Source organism: Molossus molossus, unplaced genomic scaffold (assembly GCF_014108415.1).
Source record: "Molossus molossus isolate mMolMol1 unplaced genomic scaffold, mMolMol1.p scaffold_m16_p_1, whole genome shotgun sequence".
Taxonomy (NCBI): Eukaryota; Metazoa; Chordata; class Mammalia; order Chiroptera; family Molossidae; genus Molossus; species Molossus molossus.
Genome location: NW_023425344.1, coordinates 71,634,043 through 71,656,546, shown reverse-complemented (window position 1 = coordinate 71,656,546; position 22,504 = coordinate 71,634,043). Strand labels below are relative to the sequence as shown.

At 35.0% G+C, this 22,504-nt stretch overlaps 1 protein-coding gene and 1 pseudogene across 2 annotated transcripts in view; one reads left to right on the top strand and one right to left on the bottom strand.

Moving 5' to 3' along the window:
* The window catches only part of GRID2 (glutamate ionotropic receptor delta type subunit 2), a 1,393,668-nt gene that overhangs the window by 1,000,489 nt on the left and 370,675 nt on the right, over positions 1-22,504 (bottom strand). The gene's annotated exons all lie outside the window — the stretch shown is intronic.
* LOC118637222 lies at positions 2,076-2,948 on the top strand (annotated as a pseudogene).

The window sequence follows — 22,504 nt, the reverse complement described above, 5'->3', positions numbered from 1 at the left end:
TCGGGGAAGATAGACACCTAGATCTAAGGAAGCCTCATGGAAAAAGACTGAGCCACATGGTAAGGGATTGTGACTTGTTAACAAACACTTAAGTGAGCTTAGAAGTGGATCTTTAACTCCCTCAATCCCTCATCAAACCTTCTGATGAGGCTACTTGAATGAAACCTTATGAGAGATTTTGAGCCAGAAGTACCCATCTAATTTGCTTCTGGGCTCCCGAACCATAGCGAAGGTGACATGATAAATAATTGTTCTATAAATCTGCTAACTTAAGTGTAATTTGTTATTCATCAGTGGAAGAGTAATACCAGTGGAAACATGGTAGGTAAGTGAATGTAAAGTTATTAGAGGTTCAATCACATTACACTCTAAACCAAAAATATTCAGTGGCTCTCATTACCAGCAAAATAAATGTCTTGGTCAGTATTGATCTGTGCCGAGTTACCTTTCCAGACTCATATCATTCCATTACCTCTTTTTTTTTTTTTTTTTTATCCTCATCCGAGGACATTTTTCCATTTTTTGTTCAGATAGAGTGGGAGGGAGAGAGAGGGAGAGAGAGAGAGGGAAACATCGATGTGAAAGGGACACATCGAGTGGCTGCCACCCGCACGACCTACCAGGGCCGGGGACAAACTGCAACCGAGGTACATGCCCTTAGCGGGAACCGAAACCGGGTCTCTCAGGACCGCAGGCCGATGCTCTAACCGCTGAGCCAAACTGGCCAGGGCTCCATTACCTCTTTATGTCCCCTAATCTCCAACCAAGCCAGAGCAACTTGAACTCCATGAATATGTAGCATGCCTTTCTGCTTCTGGATTTTTGCTCACCTGATGTTGCCCTTTCCCTCTCTCTCAAATTAAATTAAATTTAATTTGATTCAGGGTGTCTACACCCTGAATTTACAAATGGTGTACTAAAAAGGGCCTTGGAGTTGCATAAAGCTGGTTCTATATGATTTAGTGTGTCTAAGTTTCCTTACCTGTAAAACAGAGATATTAATACATAATCATATATTGCTTTGAAAAAATAAGTACTGGAATGAATCCAACAATCTAAAAATTGTTCCTGGTACAAAGTAGTTCCATTTATAAATGATTGTTTTCCTTCCCTCCATCAATCCCCTATCCCAGAGCCAGTTAGAATCCATACTATTTTTCCATTTATATTCACATAGAATTTTATATATTTTACAAAAACTGATGTGTAAAAATATTACAATATCACTAGTTTATCATGAATGTGACACAGACAACACATACCATACATACAAACCTTTACTATATAGTGGTGTGTGTGTGTGTGTGTGTGTGTGTGTACTTACTAGGTATTGAGTTTTTTAGGTCATAGACAGTATCGTTGAAAACATTTGATGATAGGGACTCATTTTAGGTTACTGTGAAGGGGAGTGGCTTGAAGAAATAGTGTTCTACATGGATTAATCTGGCCAATAATACAGAAATATTGAAGGGGAGATCTAGCGGATAACTAAACACGTCAGCAGTGAACCGAGATGGAGAATTAACTGGCAGGCACTTGACAAAAACAGCAATACACTTATTATCTAAGAGTCGAAGTCAAAACTCAGTTGACTCAAGTGTTATAGCTCATATGTGGTAGGCTTTCAATGTCTAAAGTTTTTTGTTTGTTTGTTGCTTTTGTTTTGTGTTTTTTTGCTTTTGAATACCAAGTCATTTAGCATAAATTCATATTGAGATTTATTCAATTAGCAAAGAAATGCATAAACAATTTACAACTCTGTCTTGCAAACTGAGGTTATTTTATTTCTAGACAAAGTCTGTCTGTTGTTTGGACTGCCTACAACCTCTCATTTATTAAGTGTGTGGTAAATACTGAAGACTCAGTGTCTCTGTTTAAAAATGCACAGAGATTAACTTTAGTTAGGAAAACATCAGTTACAAATTTGATAAATAAGATATTATTGGAAAACTAAATAAATAACTGAGAATGTTATTTAAAAAGCTGGAAGCCTGGCTTTTCCCCCACGGGAGCTGTGCATGGGCAGCAGCTCACTGGCAAGCCGTGGAGTGGGTCTCTCCTGCAGGACGGGGTTTGTTCAAGTGGTCAAAAAGAAGGCCTGCTTCAAAAGATACCAAGTGAAATTTAGAAAATGGCAAGAGGGTAAAACTGATTACTCTGCCAGGAAACGCTTGGTAATCCATGATAAAAATAAATAAGTACAACACACCTAAATACAGGATGATAGATCATGTAACCAACAGAGATATAATTTGTCAGATTGCTTATGCCCCTATGGAAGGAGACAGGATAGTCTGTGCCGCTTGTGCTCATGAACTGAGTAAGGTGTGCAGGTTGGCCTGGCAAATTATGCCGCAGCATGTTGTAGGGGCCTGCTGCTGGCCTGCACCGCAGACTTCTCAACAGGTTGGGTGTGAACAAGATCTCCAAAGGCCAGGTGGAGGTGACTGGAGATGAATACATCATGGAAAGCATCGATGGCCAACCAGTTGCTTCACCTGCTGTTTGGATGCAGGGCTTGCCAGAACCACTGCTGGAAATGCAGATTTTGTGGCCCTGAAGGGAGCTGTGGATGGAGGCTTATCTATTCCTCACAGTACCAAATGATTCCCTGGTTATGATTCAGAAACAAGAAGTCCATTGCAGAAGTACACTGGAAGCACATCACGGGTCAGAACACTGCAGATTATATGCATTATCTAATGGAAGAAGATGAAGAAGCTTATAAGAAACAATTCTCTCAGCACATAAAGAACAACGCAACTGCAGAGACAATGGAGATGTATAAGAAAGCTCATGTGGCTACATGAGAGAATCCAGTCTATGAGAAGAAGCCTAAGAACGAAGTTAAAAAAAAGAGGTGGAACCATCCCAAAACATCTCTTGCCCAGAAGAAAGCTTGAGTTGCTCAGAAGAAAGCAAGCTCAGGAACGGATGCTGAGAGCTAATAAACCAAACCACAACTTCCCATGATGATTTTTCAAATAGACAATAAACTTACTGAACAAGCAAAAAACAAAAAAAAAAAAAGGAAGCCTGCATTTTCTTTTTTTTTTTTTTTTTTTTATTTTGGGGAGGGGGGAAGGGGAGAGGGGAGAGGGGGAAGGGAGGAGGAGGGAGGGGGGAGGGAGAGAGAGGGAGAGGGAGAGAGAGAGAGGGAGAGGGAGAGAGAGAGAAGGAGAGAGAGAGAGCGCGAGCGCGTGAGCGCTCCCATTCGAAGCCTGCATTTTCTTAAGGAAATAAATTAAATCCTTATTTACCTACCACAAACAATTCTGATTTATTTCACTTTCCTTTCAGTGAGTCAGAGTAATTCAAGTCTGAGTGATGACCAACACATTCACTGAAGAATCACTAAAAAATCAAACTTCCAACTTCATAAACGGACTCTCTAGAATGAATATTCAGTGACCCCAGATGGAGGCAACCAAATTATTTTACTGAAACCAAACCCATTTTATGGTAAGTATAATTGATTTACCACCTGAGTCTTTTTTTGGTTTAATGGATATGGATTACAAAATTAATTTTGTTCTTCTACATCCGTCATACCCTTTTTTTTTTTCACTTAGCCTCGAAATAAATACTTTTTTTTAAGTATTGGAAGTTCTATATGTATTATTGTACTGTGTACATTAAGATGCATATATCAGAATAACAAAACGAATTTTAAGAAATTTTATAGCAATAAACAAAGCAGTTATTTTCATATATAAAGAAAAAAATTTTAAATAATTACATTGAAATTTTTACTGTTTATAATTCTCTAAAATCAGATTGCTTCCTGAACCAATATAGTAGGGAAAAAAATAGCTTTAGATATCTTACTAAAATGCAAGTAGACATTTAATAGGTACCAAAAAATACTATAGAGCACACCACAAACACAAAACTTATTTACCGTTGCTGATAATGTTAAATTGAAGAGAGATTATACACTTCAGACAGAGAGAGAAAGGCTAGTATAATAAATTTGCCTAGGATATTGGAAAGGCAGATGGGAGTTGATTACATAGGTGGAACCATTTAAAATCATTGATATTTCACCCTTCTGGTATATAAGCAAATGTAGCTTTTGTTTGTTTCTTTGTTTTTATTTTTTGGTTTGTTATGCATCATTGAATAAGATCCTATATTCTCCAACTTCTTCCCTGAGTTCCTACTTATTCATCGATCACTATAGCACCCCAAAATCCAATAAAATTAGAGTTACTGGTCTAATTTCCTACATTTTAAGTAATTCAATGAGCAAAGATTTTTCAGGATAATTTACATTTAACCTACAATCTTTTATTCATTCTTTCACACAACAAATATTTTGTCAAGTAGCTACAATGTACACTAACCATTGTCAGGTGTTAATTATATAACTGAAAACAATATTTATATGCAGATCTCTGCATTTTTCCTATTTCTAGATCTTTTGCCCTGAAGACAAATTTTTTTTCAGGAAAATTCTCTTATTATTATTTATTTTAGTGTCATCTATATGCTTAGTTATTTACTCCTTGGATTTGTGTGTTTCATCTCTGAGATCTGTGGTTTTATTTTTTTGTCTCTTTTCTGTTATTATTTTACTCCTTTTCCTAAATTTTGGGAGAATTTAAGCTTATTTTCTATATTATTGATTTTATTTGTTTCAATATATTGTGTCCTGCCTTTATTGTGTATTTTTTAAATGATATGTAAAAGAGAAAAGAGAAGAAATGTGAAAAAAAGGTGTTTGTACTTTTTTAATTCTTATTTTTCTTCTTGTGAGTAGTTTTAATCAAGAGGACCAGAGTCTGAGGTTTCCTTGCATTTTTATTCTTTTCAGGACAATTCCCCAGGGCTTCTTTCTGATGAAAAGCAACACTATTTTTTTTTTTTATTAATATGCTTATTAATAAAGATGGTTATTATTATTAATAAGATACATATTCAGAAAAAGCCAGCATACTATACTTCTTTCTTTTCTTCCTTCCTCCCTTCCTCCCTTTCTTCCTTCCTTCTAAAATGCGAACACCCTGTGATATACAGGGCGGTAAGTTCTGTAGTAGAGAAATCCAGACATTTAGAAGGGGTGGGCTGGTTCAATACTGGTGGCTCAGAAAAATGTTTCCTGAGTTATTTGTGCTTCAGCTGAGACTTGAGGGATGAGTAGCAGTTGTCATCTCGCTTGGATATTACAGGAAAGGTGTGGCCTAGTAACCAGGACATTGTAGAACTGGGTTCTGGTCCCCATTGGCAAAGTTGAGTGACCCAGTCCTCCAGTTGCCTCTGCTGGAATTCCACCATACCTGGGAGTGGTTAGTTGAGGCAGAGTATGGGCAGTGACTGTGACCTTCATCCATTAGCGCAAACCCTGTGTGACATCTGGCCTGTGCCTGCCACCTGTCTAAGAGTGGGATTAGAAACGCCAAGCCTGCTCCTCTCCCAGTACTCTTGAGCATAAGATTAGATGGCAAGTAGCGCTCTTTGAAAATGATAACATTCCTTTTGAATGCAGGGCATTGATATGACTATGATATATTTTCTTTTTTGTTTTCTTTTTATATATATATATATATATATTTTTTCCTTTATTGATTTTAGAGAGAGAGGAAGTGAGAGCGAGAGAGAGAGACATCGATGAGAGAGAACATTGATTGGTTGCCCCCCGCATGCTCCCCAATGGGGATCTGGGCTGCAACCTGGGCATGTGTCCTGACTGGGAATCAAACCAGCGACCTCTTGGTGCATGGGTCGATGCTCAACCACTGACCCACACCGGCCGGATTCTTTTTTGTTTTCTTAGTAATGTGTCTTGACTGTAAATCGAACCTACAACATTTTAGTGCATGGGATGACAGGATGATGCCCAACCCAGCCACACTGACCAGGGCTGCTGCTGCTGCTTCTTTTTTTAAATAACTTTTGACACACTTCACCTGTTTCTCCCAATCTCCCACTCTCTGCCTCTGGCAAACACCAATATGTATCTGTGAGCATTTTTGTTGATTTAATTTCCTTAAGACTCCACATATAAGAGAGAGAACAAAATATTAGTCTTTTCCTGTCTAATTTCACTTCACATAATGCACCCAGAGGCCCATTCATGTTGTCACAAATGCAAGATTCCATTGTTTTGTGTGAGTGTGTGTGTGGCTAAATAATATTCCATTGCTTATATATATCACAATTTCTTTATTCATCCATTTATGAACACTAAGACATTTCCATATCTTGGCTACCATAAACAATGCTGCAATAAATATAGGGTTGCATATTTCTTTTCAAATAGTGTTCTTATTTTCTTTGGGTAAATATGTATGGTAGTTATATTTTTAATTTTTTGAGAAAGTTGTATACTGTTTTCGATAGTGGTTGCACAAACTCACATTCCTACCAAAGGTGCCCAATATTCCTTTTGCTCCATATCCTTATCAATAGTTATTTCCTGTCTTTTATATAATAGTCATTCTGCATGTGCGAGGAGCTATCTCACTGTGGTTATGATTTGCATTTTCCTGATGTTTAATAATGTTGAGCAACTTTTCATATACCTGCTGGCCTTCTATATGTCCTCTTTGGAAAAATATCTATTCCAATCTCTGTCCATTTTTTAATTGAATTGTTTTATTATTGTTGTTTTTTTCTATTGAGTTGTATGACTATATATCTTATCAGATATATAATCTCACATATTGTACTGATATAAAACAGACACATAAAAAATGGAATAGAATAAAAAGCTCAGAGATAAACTCAAACACATGAGATCAATTAAATTATGATAAAGAACCAAGAATATAGAATAGGTAAAGGATAGTCTCTTCAACAAAAATTGTTGGGAAAACTGAACAGCCACATGCAAAAGAATAAACTTTGACCACTACTTACACCATACACAACAATGAAATAAAAATGGATTAAAGATTGGAACATAAGACCTAAAGCCATAAAACTCCTGGAAGAAAACATAGGTAGTAATCAACTTGAAATGGGACTTGTTGAAAATTATTTTAATCCGACACCAAAATAAAAAAAATAAATAAATAAGTGTGACTACATCATGCTAAAACTCTTCTGCACAGCAAAAGAAACTTTTAACAAAATAAAAGGCAACCTACTGAATGGGAGAACATACTTACAAACCAATATTTTCTATTTTCTTTTAAACTTTAATAATTCAATATTTTAATTAATATATAAATTCGTATTGGTGTGTGTGAGGTTAAAATGTAACTAATGTATTTCTAAAAGTTAACTAGTTATTCTCAGTCCTTTTGGAATAATTATATTCTCCATTTATTTACAATAAAGCATTACCAAGCCTATCCATGCCATTCAGAATGTTCCTCCAGATGACACCTATATATTAAAAGACACTTATATGTGGAATCTAAACTGCAAAATAGATGAACAAACAAAATAGAAACAGACATAAAATACAAAGAACATACTGATGAAGGCCACAGGGCAGGGCTATTGGGATATGGGGTAAAAAAAAAAAAGGTGATGGGATTAAAAAGTACTTATTGGAAGTTATGAAATAGGCATGGGAATGTAAGGTAAAGCATAGGAATATAGTTTATGCTGTATGCAATAAATATCTATGGTGTCAGGTGGATCTGAGGATCACTTTGTAACCTGTATAAATGTCTATCCGCTACACCATCCACCTGAAACTAATATAAATAAAAAATGTTGAATGTAAACTGTAATTAAGACATAAAATTGAAAAAAACACAAAAAACAAAAACCCACAGTCTTTGAGTTTCTCAACTAGATTTGCATAAACTCTACAGTCATTCAACACACATTTCTATATCTGGTCCAAAAGATACAATGATAGACATTTAATTAATTCTATTATATCAGGTCATAGTAGTCCTGTAGTACTTTTTTAATCTGTTTATCTTTAGCCATATTCTAAAAGTTCAGAGTAATATTAGAAATTTTTTTTTTCTTATAAACGTAGAAGCTTTCTAGAGCTTATCTCTTTATGTTCTTACTATTCACAAATGGACTAACCCATTTGACTTTTCTTACTTCCAAAGATTAACATCAAGATTGAGTTATAACTTACCTAATACCCCCATTTTGAAAATCAAGATGTCATTTGTTTCTATTAATTTGTTAGGGAAGAGGGCAGGACATTGAAGCAACAGATGTCAAATCATTATCTAAATTTCCTTTTAATCCTGAAATTCTGCTTCTGTAATCCTAGGACACTACAAATACTGATTTGGTTTTCATGTCTGCATATAGGTTTCATATTCCACGGTAGGGAATATCTCTGGGAGAGAAAAATAAATATTGTTTAATTCACACTACATTTTCCACTCTCCTATCTTAGATTTCAATTTCATATTTAGCATAAATACCATATTTACCTCATTTTTTAGTGCTTTATAAGCAAGCAATATGGAAATCTACAAGTTGAGTAGAACTGGTTCCTCTCTCATCAGTGACTCAACTAATAAATCTAACTTTCTCTTGTTTTTCCAAAACATGCATAATAATAAAACATAATTTATGTTGTACTCAATATTTTCTACCTATCTCTTGTTTTAGAGGTCTCACTTTCCTTAAAATGTATTCTTTTGAGAAGTCAGCTGATAGCCTTATGGGGGTTCCTTTGTAAGTAATTTGTTGCTTATCTCTTGCTGCCTTTAGGATTCTCTCTTTGTCTTTAATTTTGGCATTTTAATTACTATGCCTTTAGGATTCTCTCTTTGTCTTTAATTTTGGCATTTTAATTACTATGTATCTTGGTGTGGGCCTGTTTGGATTCTTCTTAGTTGGGGCTCTCTGTGCTTCTTGAACTTGAATGCCTTCTTCCTTTACCAAATTAGGGAAGTTTTCTGTCACCATTTCTTCAAATACATTCTCTAACTCCTTGCTCATTTTCTTCTTCTTCGGGGACTCCTATGATGTGAATATTATTATGTTTCCAGTTGTCTGATAGTTCTTTTAATCTGTTTTTTAATTATTTTTTCCTTTTGGTTTTCTGGTTGGTTGATTTTTTTCTACCCTGTCTTCTAATTCACTGATCCTGTCCTCAGCTTCCTCTATTCTGCTGTTTAGTCCTTCCAATGTGTTCTTTATTTCTGCTATGTCACTCTTCATTTCTTCTTGGTGGTTTTTAATTTCCACTTGGTTGGTTTTCAATGTTTCTATGTCTTTACTCATGGTGCCGATGTCCTTATGTATGCTGAGCTTCCTCAAGATCATGGCTCTGAATTCTAGCTCTGTTAACTTGCTTAACTGCATTTCATTTATCTCATCTTCAGTAGTGGTCTCTTGTTCTTTCATTTGGGTTTTGTTTCTTTGTTTCACCATTTTGGATATCTCAGTGGGTTGTGGAGCCTGCCAAATTTTCCCTGTGGGTTTTGGTGTTCTTCTGTTTGTGGCTCCCTCTACTGGGTTTGGATGAGCGAGGGAGAACCCATGTTAAGCACCACTGTCAAGTCTTACTTTCCTGGGTAGAGTTGCAAGCCGAGGAATGGTTCAGTTATCCTCTAGCTTTTTGCCTGGAGGCTATTAGTCGTGGTTACTTGAAGAGCCTTGGGTTCTCAGTTGAATCTTAAAATGTATTCTTATTTTGTGCTTTACCCATTTTTTATATGTACTGCAATGAAAGCTAAACCCAACAGAAAGCTCAATCTCTGTGAGGATACATTAGTTTATCACATATCTGTTCTCTTTCTTGCCGATTAGGAAATCTGTGCAGCTACAAAAATTTCATTTTTCAGAGCTTTTTAGCATTTGAGCACACCTATCTTTGTTATAAATTTGCTCTGTTCAGATGATTTTCTTAAATCTGGAGAAGATATTAGACTCTACAAAGCATTCATTTCCTTGGCTTTATGGCACCTATATGAGATCATCATCTCCTCCCAAGATTCCTGTCACTGTCATTTTGCCAATTGATGTTTGAGAATAAGATCAAAAATAGCAGCCTTTATTCAATGCTCTGAAAAGTAAAGCTCTCAGTGAGGCAAAAAATATCAGTTGATCTGCTTATAACTGAATGAACCTTCAAGTAGATACCTGGAGAGTTTACATTTCCAGTTCATCTAACTTGCTTCATTGACAGTTTAAAATGATGTATGATTATTCTCTGTTCATTATTATAATTGAAATAATAAGAAACTTAGATTATTTTTTTTCTATCCAATTTATCCAATCTGTTTAGACTTCTAACTTCTGATTCTTTTTTTATGTGTGTGTGTGTGTGTATTCATTCTATAATATATATATATATAATTATTATTATTATTGACAGTATTACAGATGTGCTTCATCCCCCCTGCTCTTTGACCTCTCCTCCTAGCTCTTCCCCCACCCCAGGCCTTCACTACACTATTGTCAGTGCCATGGGCTATGCAAAAATAATTTTTAAAATTTATTTATTGATTTTAGAGAGAGAGAGAGAGACATTGATTTGTTCTTTTACTTATTTATGCATTCACTGGTTGTTTCCTATATGTTCCCTGACCCACAAACTTCATAGGAGGGCAACGCTCTAACCAATCGAGCTATGCAGCCAGGGCCTAACACAGCATTCTTACTAACACTGGCTGTACTCACAGTCTACCCTGTACTGTGAGCACACCTGGCTAAAGAATGTAGGCTCTTGTGGAACCGAGCCAGACAAATAGGAATTTAAATCCTTATTCTTCAAATTACATCACTTATTTAAAATTAGTACCACAATTTTATAGATAGGAAATGGAGGGATAAAAGGTGAAATAACTTGTCCAAGCTCATACAGTTAATAATTGGAGAACCTGCTCCCACATGTGTGCCTTGACCATTACAACACACTGTTCTAACCAACACATTCATCGTACAGTTGTCATACAGTTCCATATTTGGTAAGTCCTTAAAATGGAGCCTGGACGTACAGTCCCTCAATAGTTCCTTTGCATCTAAGAAAGTAAGACTCTGATTGTGGAGACTAATAGTCACCTTTTTAAAAAATGCAGTGTTAAAATGTCATTCAGTCGTCCAGCATGAGTGAGGTTAACAAGGTTGGGCAGTGATGCACAAGCCCAGGAACATTCAGGATCTCTAGAGCTTTGGGTGACCATCATAACCCTGGTGCAAAATGGGAAGTGGAGGGTGATGGATGGGGAAGGGATGGTAAAAGAGGAGATCTGTAGCATGAAAATTATTTACCTTGGACTAGGCTGTTGTTAACACATAAACACTATATAACACATAAACACTATATAACACATTAAAACTATCTTCTCAACAGAATGCTCTGTCTTTCAAAACATCATTTGGAGCTACCTTATCCTGCTTTGTAACCCCCATTTCAAAAAGAATAAATGTAGTCCAGCTGGTGTGGTTCAGTGGTTGAGCTTCGACCCATGCACCAAGAGTTCGCCGGTCCAGACATATGCTCAAGTTGTGGGCCTGAACCCTAGTGGGGGCATGCAGGAGGTGGCCAAATGATGTTCTCTCTCATCGATGTTTCTATCTCTCACTCCCTCTCCCTTCCTCTCTTTCTAAAATCAATAAAGGAAAAAAAAAATGAATGAGTTTATGGCACTATGCACGATTAGAGTGTCAAATTCATTTTAAATGATAAAACCCCTTTCATGCTTTTAAAGATGTTTGCTATATCACTAAAATGCAGTGAGCCTAGTTTGGAATGAAGAATATATTTAATTCACAGTATGAAAATAAAAGAGTCCCTCTGGGTATTTAATACAGAAAAAATTTATCTTGAATATTCATAATTGCAAATTCAATAGATATTTTAAATATGCTTATGTAACTGAGTTCACAAACATGAAGTAATAGAAAGAGAAGTGGTTTCTCTTGATTTTAAAATCTGGGACGTATGTCATAATGATTTTTAAGGGACTAGCACTAAATCAAACAAGCAGTCTGTAGAGGACTTTGGACCGTCTCCCATATTTCTTACATTAACAGTACCATGGAAAGTGGCCACATCCTGACCACTCTTCATTATGTGAACAATTTTATTATAATAGATTGTAATTCTACAAGAAAAAGCAATTCTGAAAGGCTAATGTTTCTTTTTGAAATACAGAAGTAGCTATTGAATGCCTCAAAGTACAGATTGATTGGATATTAAAGAGAGGAACGGTGATTTTAAGTTTCATGAAACGAGACACATTTCTGTCAAGTTTCTGAGCTGTAGGCACAAGATAGATGTTTAAGTGAATGGCTTAAAGAAAACTATCTTTTATGTTTTTTGGGGGGCTATTTTGTTTTGTCTTGTCTTATTGTGCTTCATTATTCTTGTTCAAATGCAGATACATCACTTGCCTCACTTACAACAACATAAGCAATTACCAAGCACTGTGACCCCTGCACACATTTTAGGTGCACATCATCGTTTCAAAATGTGGCTGATGTAAGCTACACAAAATTACTTACTAAAATTTTTTCATAAGTAAAAAAACACCCACTTTGAACAGCATATTTTAACGTAACATTTTAAAATCCAATTTTAATTGATACCCACGTATTAACTTGAATAAAAGCCTTGTTCCTAAAATAATTACAACAGTAGGGGTGGCAATACACCGAAGTGTTATTGTCCTTTCAGTTTCAATGACTGAAAGACATCTTGGGGTCTGTCATTAGGTCTCCTTTGTTACCCACAGTTAGGGCATTGTCTGTATATATGCTACAGAATGTACCTCAAAAAAGATATATGTGTGAGCTAGGAGTCATATAATTTATTTTTAATATGGAGCAGTAAATTTTCACTATTACTTTTAATCAGTGATTTAATAGTCATTTCAATAACTAAAAAATAATAGCATTTGAAAATACAACATGAAGTTTTAGATTTCTTCAATTCTTACATTTTCATTACAATGAATGTTCAACTAAGAATTTATAGTAATTATCATCATTAATATTTTATCTTACAACTTGAAAGAATATTGTATTGTTACATTTTTTAATCTAGTGGAATTAAAGCCTGACCATTAATTATAATTCATGTTTTGTAAATTGTTTATGTTATCCATCACATAAATAATTTGGGATTTCTTGATTTTCTTGAAAGCATTTCTAATGTCTGCAGTATAGTAGCAGTTCAATAGAAATATGTGAGTGAATGAACTGTGTGATCTTATAGCTTAACTCATTATTTAATAAAACACTATTTTCTTATAGTTCAATTAATCAATGTATTTTGTTTTAATGACAATTGTATATTAATTTTATATAATTATAGCCAATCCTTTAAATAAACACATTTGATTCAAAATGTATTTATTACATTATCCAAAAAGTTTGTGCTCCATTTATTATATAGACATACACACTATGTTTGCTTTATAATTCCTTAATTGAACAAAGTCTAACAAATCAAAGATCCATATGATACTTTCAATTAAATGGCTTAGTGGATTAAATATGCTTTATATGTCATCATACATCACTTTTCTCACTTCGACAGGCACCTGTCAAACCTCTGTTCTGCTCTATATACCTACCTGTAGGATGTAAGACCATTTATTTTCTGTCATTATTGTTTAACATTTCTGTGCTCTATTGTCAAGGATTTCTGGCTAGAAAATCTTCATCTTTGAAATACAAGTGGCATTAGGGTGCTTTCCTCCCAGCTTTGCATATACATTGCCTGAAAACAGTCTCAGCACAGAAATTATGTGAGCCTTTCTCAGGGCATTTTCAAGGGTCTTTAATGAAGATGGATAGCTTATTCTACCTCTCCTTTTCTTCACCTTCTGCCTGTTCACATGGCATACATTCAACGACACTTCCTGTGTAAAAAAATATCCAGGACTAATTGAAACTTATGAGTGAATAAATATAAACAACACAAATTATTTTCTGTGAAGAAATCATGAAATGACAATGTGTATAATGGGTTTATTCATAAGAGCAAATCACAGCTCCCTATATGGTCCTGTAATGTAATGACATAGGATGGTGCCACTACTGTTTGAAACATCAAAATACAGAAATAGCTGGACAAGCTCTCATTTATAAGGGATTGTGAAAATAAATGACCATAAAAATGATCATTCAGTGAATAAAAAGGGAGGTGGGAGTGGGGCTCTTAAAGGGGGAAATGAGTGTCTTACATTATCAGAGCACTCAATTTTCCTCTGTAATAGGCAATTCAAATGTACCATTCAATGCCTTATTTCATAATTGCATCCCAAAGCTTTTGAAGGCAGGGCTCATGGCTACTAGAAGGCCAGGCAGCTTTCTGCATTAATGCACACTATTCCTGCTAATAATATCATGGGCATGTCAAAACTCAAAACTTCCTCTGTCTTGTTCTTTTCAATAAGAAAATTGACTGAAAGAATAAAAGTCTTTGTAGAAGGTCAAAGGGTAAGGGAGAAGAAAGTAATTGAGGGATCTAATTTTCATAGAACAATCTTAAAAACCATTATTGGATTTCTGACTAGTAAAAGAAAATGTGTTGCATTCATTTAGTGAATTCAAATGTGAATCTACTAATGTGAAAATGCAGAGTTATGACCTACTCACCCATGCTAATGACTGTGTCATTTACATGTGTTTGCCACTTTAATAGGGAATAAATGGTTGAAGATTTTATAAAGGATTCATTTGATTCTGCTAAGATATCTAATGACAGAAAATATCTCAAGTAGAAAACCATTTAAAGATTTCATTTTGTACCAGTTTCTGCAAAAATGCATTTCTTTCTCAACAACTACAAAAAAAAAAAAAAAAGTAACACAAGCTGTGAAAAGTTAACTGTTTTATAATAGCTACAAATTTGATTTATTAGTGTTTTAGTAGGCTACCCAATTTCTAGTAAGTTATCTTTAATAGTTATCCATGGAGATCTATCTATCTATCTATCTATCTATCTATCTATCTATCTATCTATCTATCTATCTATCTACCTACCTACCTACCTACCTAGCAATTTAGATAGATAGATGATAGATAGATAGATAGATAGATAGATAGATAGATAGATAGATAGATAGATAGATAGATAGAGATATATGTTGGTTACAGTCCAATTAGAGTCAGAAACCTTGATAAATACTAAATATTTGTCATCCCCTTGTTAGTTAGCATATTTGACTCATTACTCAATTTTACATCATAAAAAGTAAAAGAAAAAACAGAGATGCTAAAAATGCATGCAAAATTCTTCAGAAAAAGCAAAGTCAAAAGTAGATCCAACATATCATCAATAATCCAACTCTGGGCTTAAATTTTCAGTATTCCTCTATTTCTGAGTGTTCCCACACAGAAACTGGATCTCAAACATTTAAAATTTATTTTGACTATTCAAGTGGAATAATATATGGTTATTCATATAAATCTAAATAATATAATATCTTTATACATTAGTTAAAGGAACTTATAACAAATACATATATAGTAATGGTTATATAATTTCGGCCCATTATAATATATTTACATATTCTGTTTAGTATATTAGTATAGTAAATAAAATAACACTAGAATAATATAAACTATGGCAATATTTGTAAACACAGTAAAGCATTATTTTAAAGCTTTATTTTATTTTTTTATCCTCACCGAAGACTTTTCCATTTTTTGTTCAGATAGAGTGGGTGGGAGGGAGGGAGGGAGAGAGAGAGAGAGAGAGAGAGAGAGAGAGAGAGAAACATCAATGTGAAAGGGACACATCGAGTGGCTGCCACCCTCATGACCCAACCAGGGCCAGGAACAAACCGCAACTGAGGTACGTGCCCTTAGCGGGAACCAAACCTGGGTCTCTCCGGACTGCAAGCTGATGCTCTAACCGCTGAGCCAAACCGGCCAGGGCAAGCTTTATTTTAAAATACATGATAATCAAACATTTTTTTAAGATAGAATCTCAAATATATTTCAAGATTTCAAGTTCTATAAACCATATATGGATGTTCAAGAATGCTTATGTTGTTTCATTTGGCTTTAATTATAAAATTATAGTAGTTTATATAAAGGATAAATATCAAATTGAAATGTCACTGTTCTCAACTGGTAAAACTGCTATTGTGGTATAAATGCAAATTCTTAGAAATCATGTCAACTTAGCATGCCAATTTAATAATTTATTTAAAAAACAAAAACAAAAAAAACTGCCCAGCCAGTGTGGCTCAGTGGATTGAGTGTAGACCCATGGACTGTGAGGTCCTGCTTTGATTCCTAGTTAGGGCACATGCGTTGGTTGTGAGCTGAAGCCCCAGTAGGGGGTGTGCAGGAGGCAGCTAATGGATGTTTCTCTCTCACATCAATGTTTCTCTCTCTTTCTTTCTATCTGAAAAAAAATCAATAAAAACATATTTTCAAAAAACTATGTTTTCAATTGTTCATTAAATGATAAGTAACCTTAATAATATCTAAATAATGATAATGTAGAATATAACTACATGAAAGAAATATCTGCAATGATGCACTTAAAATAACTATAACTATAGAATACATATGCCAATTAGCAATAAAAATAACAAATATGATTTTCATCAAATTACCACATTCAAAAGAAGGGTTCTTTAAAATACCGGATAAGGTAAAAGTAGTTTTATAGTTGTTCATATGGAAAATAATACAATGATTAATGAATACTAACTCAAGAATAAACTGATTTGTGTACTCACCACTGTAAAGCTACTTTTGGCCCACTCTGTATAAACAATTCACCCTGAAGTTCTCTTACTTTTATGTACTTAATAAATTGACTTTCACTTTGATAACATTAGTGTTGTGGGCTGAATTCTAAGATGTCCCATGACCTCCGTCTTCTGTTGTTATTGCTGTGACTATGTTACTTTACATGGCAAGAGACACTCTGTAGATGTGATTAAGATGAGATTAAGATCAGTTGAATTTAAAACAGAAAGATTTTTTGGGATGACCTGACTTAATCACAAGAGTGTTCTCTGGCAGGTAGTAGAAGAATTCAGATATTCTGAAGCCTGGGAAGGATTTGATGAGAGGGGGTCTGTCCCTGGTTCAGATGGAGGGGCCATAGGGCACAGACCTGAAAGTGGCCTCTAGGTGTTGACAGCAGTTCTTGGCTGACAAACAGTAAAATACCAGGGACCTCAATCTTTCCATATGAAGTAAATGGATTGTGCTCACGTCCTAAAGGAGCTCGGAGTTGGTCCTGACCTAGTTATACCTCCAGATCAGGATGCAGCCAGACAACACCTTGATTTCAGCCTTAAGGGATTCTGAGAGACGACCCAGTTAAAAGATGCCCGATTAATTACATAGGTTCTTAGCAGGCTCACTTTAATAAGCAATGAAGAATGAATTTCAATTAGGATGCCTCTAAGGGACCTGAGCACATTCTTCATTAAAAAATTGTATGTATGGAATATCTTCATTGATGTAACCACCCTAAAATAACATTGTATTTACAAATAGTACAGATCATAAATGATAAATGTTGTACCAAATTATAATAACCCTAAACTTGAATAGTGGGGTTACCATTTAATATTTCAATTTTTTAACTTCCAGGAAAAATGTAAATTATAGAGAACATGTTATAGATCACAAATAATGATAACTAGTCCTAAAGCATAACTCTCATTAACATTATTATGAAATTTCACAATGGCAACTTTTATTACAGAGACTATTTGCCAGACACTTACATTTACCTGTTTTTTCTCTTTACACTCCACTTTGAAGATCATTTAAAAATATTAAAAACTGCTAATGATTTAGTATCACACTGTAACTTCAAGATAATAACTGCTTATATGCATATATTTTAATGTAATCATCTTAGTATCATCACTAGGAATCACAATGGCAAACAGAAGATTGTGATTAAATATTTACTGAACAAATTAATAATTATTTCATTATTTTTATTTAATAATTATTTTTAATGTTTATTGAGTACCTTCTATGTGTCAAGCCCTGGTTTATCTGTCTTTTCTGATTTATTCACTTATCAGTTGGAATTTGCTCATGATTTATGTGAGAGAAAATACAAAATAATTGAAACAAGAAAAAAATGTATTTCTCTCTCTCTCAGAAGGATCCTGAAGGGAGACATCCCAGAGCTAGTATAATGGTCCATCGTATACAGGACTCAGATTCCTTTTATCCTGGTGATCCATCAACCTCAGCATGAGTTCTAGCTCATGAGCCAAGAAGCACCAGATATTCACATCTTCATTTATCAAGACAGGAAGGAACACTGGAGGTCATAGTCTAAGTGCTGCACAAAACCATTCCTCTTAAGAGACACTGCCCAGAACCAAGTTATGTGGCAGTAATCAGCTACCAAAAATTGAATAAAATAAAATCTGAGGAAAGTAAACTTCATTCCACATATCTGGACTTCGACTACTAAAGAAGTAATGGATACCAAGATTGTGGGACAATTTTAAAAGAAAATATGAGATAGACACAGTTTTTACTGCACATGAGAAAACTAAGTGACAGAGAGGTTAAGCTTCTTTTATGAGTCCCTAATGATATGTGAGAGCTAATCTACAGACCTATGCTGCCCAATTCCAGAGCACTGCTCACAAAATCTGGTCTATGAACCAGTACTGGTCTACAGATAAGACACTACCATTCCACTGGGTAAGTACAGAAATGGAAATGTTTGCATTGCTGTAACATTGAGACCCATGATTTTTTACTTAAATTTTTTTTCTATCAATGATTGGTTAGGGGAAAACTGAATATTTCAGAGATATTTAACAAGTACATTTGGAGCCTGTAATCCAATCATTATGTTGACTTTCTAGAAACTCTAATTTTTCACATCTCCAATTATTCTTTCCTTTGAAATTGAAATAAAAATGTCTATATTCCCTTTACACAAACTGTGGCAAGTTCAGTGGTTTCCTGGACCTCTGTGGACTCCAAAAGAATTTATTTTTATGGGTATCCTTTTTTCCCCAATTCCATGATCTTTTAAATTTCCTCTTTTACTTCTTGTAGTCTTTCTCCCATCACATATATCTATTTCCCCCATTTATTCTCATCCTTTCTTTTTTTCTCTCTCTCTCTTTACTAATCTCTTTGAAATTCCAAATTATTTTTTAATATGTGGAGTAATTTTAATTTTTCTTTTTCTCATTGAATTCATCACCTTATTCTTCCAAGACACCCATCACCGACAATCAAGTGTTTTCTTCTATAACAGAATAAGAGACAGAAACAACTGAGGGTAAGTTTCCTTGATGTTATTTCCTGTTTTGAATAGCATTTTATTTTCATGTTTCTGTTCTTATGACAATACTTTAGTGCAATGTTTAAGACTTTCTCCATGAGCCCTTGCATAGCTTTCAAAGTATGTTTGCACTAGGCTATCTCTCAATTCTCTCTGCCCTTCTTTTATAGAGCTTTAAAAATATATCTATTAGAATTTTGCATTGCACTCACATCCTGTAGATACTTTCTATCCCTCTCAATAAAATATACACTTTCTGGAGAAGTGAATTATTTCATATTTGTCTCTGTCTCCCCAGCATTTAGCAAGGTGTCTTGCATAATGAGGCATGTAATATATTTGTAGTTGAATTGCTTAAAGAGAATCTATTATGCTGACTTCAGGATTTATTTTCAGGCATTCATCTCAAAATTTCACTCTCCTTTCTTAGGTCTGATTTTGCCAGGAACTTTCGTTAAAGGCCACATATTTTCACCAAAGAAATGTACTGATAATCCATATATTTGCAGCATTTGTATTGGGTTGTATTGGTCAACCAGTCAGATTTTCCACTTATGTAAACCAATAATTCTCTATTCCGAATATATTTTTATCATACCTTTTATTATCTGAAAAGCAATTTCCATATGATGTAACTTAGATAAAATTTTTCAGAATATATCCTGATATGCATATAGAACAATTGAGAAAACTTAAATTAAAAATAAATACTGAAATTTTTAACTCTGTGTATTCTACAATGAAGCAGTCATATGTTTGTAAATAGAATGTGATCTCCATGAATGCTACAAAGAAAGAATGATGGAGTATGTAGAACCAATGACTAAAAACTACTGGCATTGCTATTAGGAATATGAATTTACAAAATAAAAAACAACTGTTGGTCAACTTTAAAAAAATAAAGTGCCATTTTCTCTATCTTTAGAAAATAGTTGTAATTGTGGAAAATTCAATCTGTAGTCAAACCACACAAAATAAGCTTAGGGTTTATATGTAAAATGGAATAAGGGTCTAGGCTCAGAAAAATCAAACCAATCCTGCTGCATTAGTGGGCATTACAGCATGGAAATATTGTCTGGTGGCAGAACAAGTTTTAATTTTGCAGATGATCAAGTTTCTCTGCCCACTAAATGCTCATGGGTACCCTTCACATTGTGGTAACCGAAACCTGCTCCGCAAACTACCAAAAGGCCCTGAGACGGCAGTGTCTGCATCGTTCCCATGGAGAACCGCTAGTGTCACTATATGAATCCCAAGTGCTTTAGCACAAACTTTCCTTGATAAAGCTTGTCTGTACACATGAAATTTATTTAAAATATCAAACATTAGTATTTGTTAATTACTTCTTTAAATAGAAAAAAATTAATAAAATAGTAATATAAGCTTTCCAACTATCATTATACTTAAAGTGTCACCAATCATTTTTAAAAAGTAACCTTTGTATTTATAACCACAATGAATGAGAAAACCCATCTTGAACCTTCATGTCTAACATCTCCTGAAATGCGTACTTAGCTTTGATTCTGACTGTGGAACTACAGAGGATTAGGAAATGTATTACTGCCTCAAGATGTATGATGTTCCCCGTTTTTCATGGCTTTGGCTGGAGGCACACGTGTGGAAGCCCATCAACACCTTGACGTTTTCAGACCTGCTCCTTTTCTTTAGGCAGCAAGCCAGCAGTCTGATGAGGTGTCTAGACAATCATACCTCATTTGTCACTAACATTTCACTCTCATAATGGAAATGCTGGAGTTCAGGGACCTGGAGTCACATTTTTGATAGAGTTCCTGAACAACTAATTGAACTATCCAATCCGAGGTCCCAGTCAGAGAGAGTTTTATTACCTGTATCTCTGCTGGGAAAGTGATACAGCAAGACAAAAACCACCAATAAGACTCAGTAATAAGTTGCTGACAACATTCTAATAAAGACAATAGAGAAACCAACTTCAAGTCAAGCTCTCCCAGACCGCTTCTGCTGGGTAGAAATAAGCTGATTGAAAATGCAATAGCTGACAGCAGTTGTGGGAAAGTATCTTCATGAAATAAGCAAATCAAATTCCCCTGGGCAGCGAGAGGGAAGGATGGGACAATAAAAATGACATTGACCTTTCCTAGTCCATTGTGCTTTGTTTTTACTTTTCATGTTGAATTAAACAAATTTGATATATACTAGGATGTGGGGCTAGATGGAAACCAATAAAAAATGCTGAAGTAAAAAAAAAAGATATGTTTCATGTAATCACCAATGAAACAGGGTGACAACTCTCCACTCCAAAGCTAATAAGGTCTCCTAACCTCTATGCTCTTAGAATAGGAGAAAAATATCTTTTCTAAGGTACACAAATCATCTCAGGAAGTAAAAATAGAAAGGCCTTGATTAGTAGAAAATGTTAAGACATTTCAAATTCTACATAGATCAAGTAAGGTGAGTAAACACTTTTATAACTTTTTTTTCTTTATTGATTTTAGAGAGAGAGGATGGGAAAGAGAGAGAGAGAGAGAAACATCGATGAGAGAGAATAACTGGCCGCCTCCTGCATGCCCCCCACTGGGGATCAGGCCCACAACCCGGGCATGTGCCCTGACCAGGAATCGAACCAGTGACCTCCCGGTGTATGGGTTGACACTCAATCACTGGGTTACACTGGCTGGGCCACTTTTACAACTTTTACAGAGTAAAATTCTCCTCCTCCACACTTCAAAAGTGAAGCCAACAGATACTACTTCTGGAATGAATATGCTTCAGTGTATCAAAAGATGTTCTGGTTCTCCTGAATATAACTTTCTTCAGGGCTGATCTATTTTGTTCACTCATATTTCCTAAGCAATTTCATCAATACCTGGTGCAGGACAGGCTCTCAGTAAATGTTTGTTGAAAAAATACTTACACAAATGAATTGTCTTTGTCATAAGCCTGGTAATATACAAGTACTGACTAACTTGAGCAGGATCTTAACTATTGAAAATGTATTATACCAGTCAGTCTATTCTCTGCAAGCTTCAGGAGCTATTGTTGTCTTTCATTTTGAATATACGTTCAAATAATATTAAGTATATAAAATTAATTTGTTAGAAAATGCTCTTATAGCCGTGGCCGGTTTGGCTCAGCGGTTAGAGCATCGGCCTGCGGTACAGAGAGACCCGGGTTCGGTTCCCGCTAAGGGCGCGTACCTCGGTTGCAGTTTGTCCCCGGCCCTGGTTGGTCGTGCGGGTGGCAGCCACTCGATGTGTCCCTTCACATCGATGTTTCTCTCTCTCTCTCTTCCTCTCTCTCCCTCCTGCTCTATCTGAACAAAAAATGGAAAAATGTCCTCGGGTGAGGATTAAAAAATAAAAAATAAAAATAAAAAAAAAAAGAAAATGCTCTTAT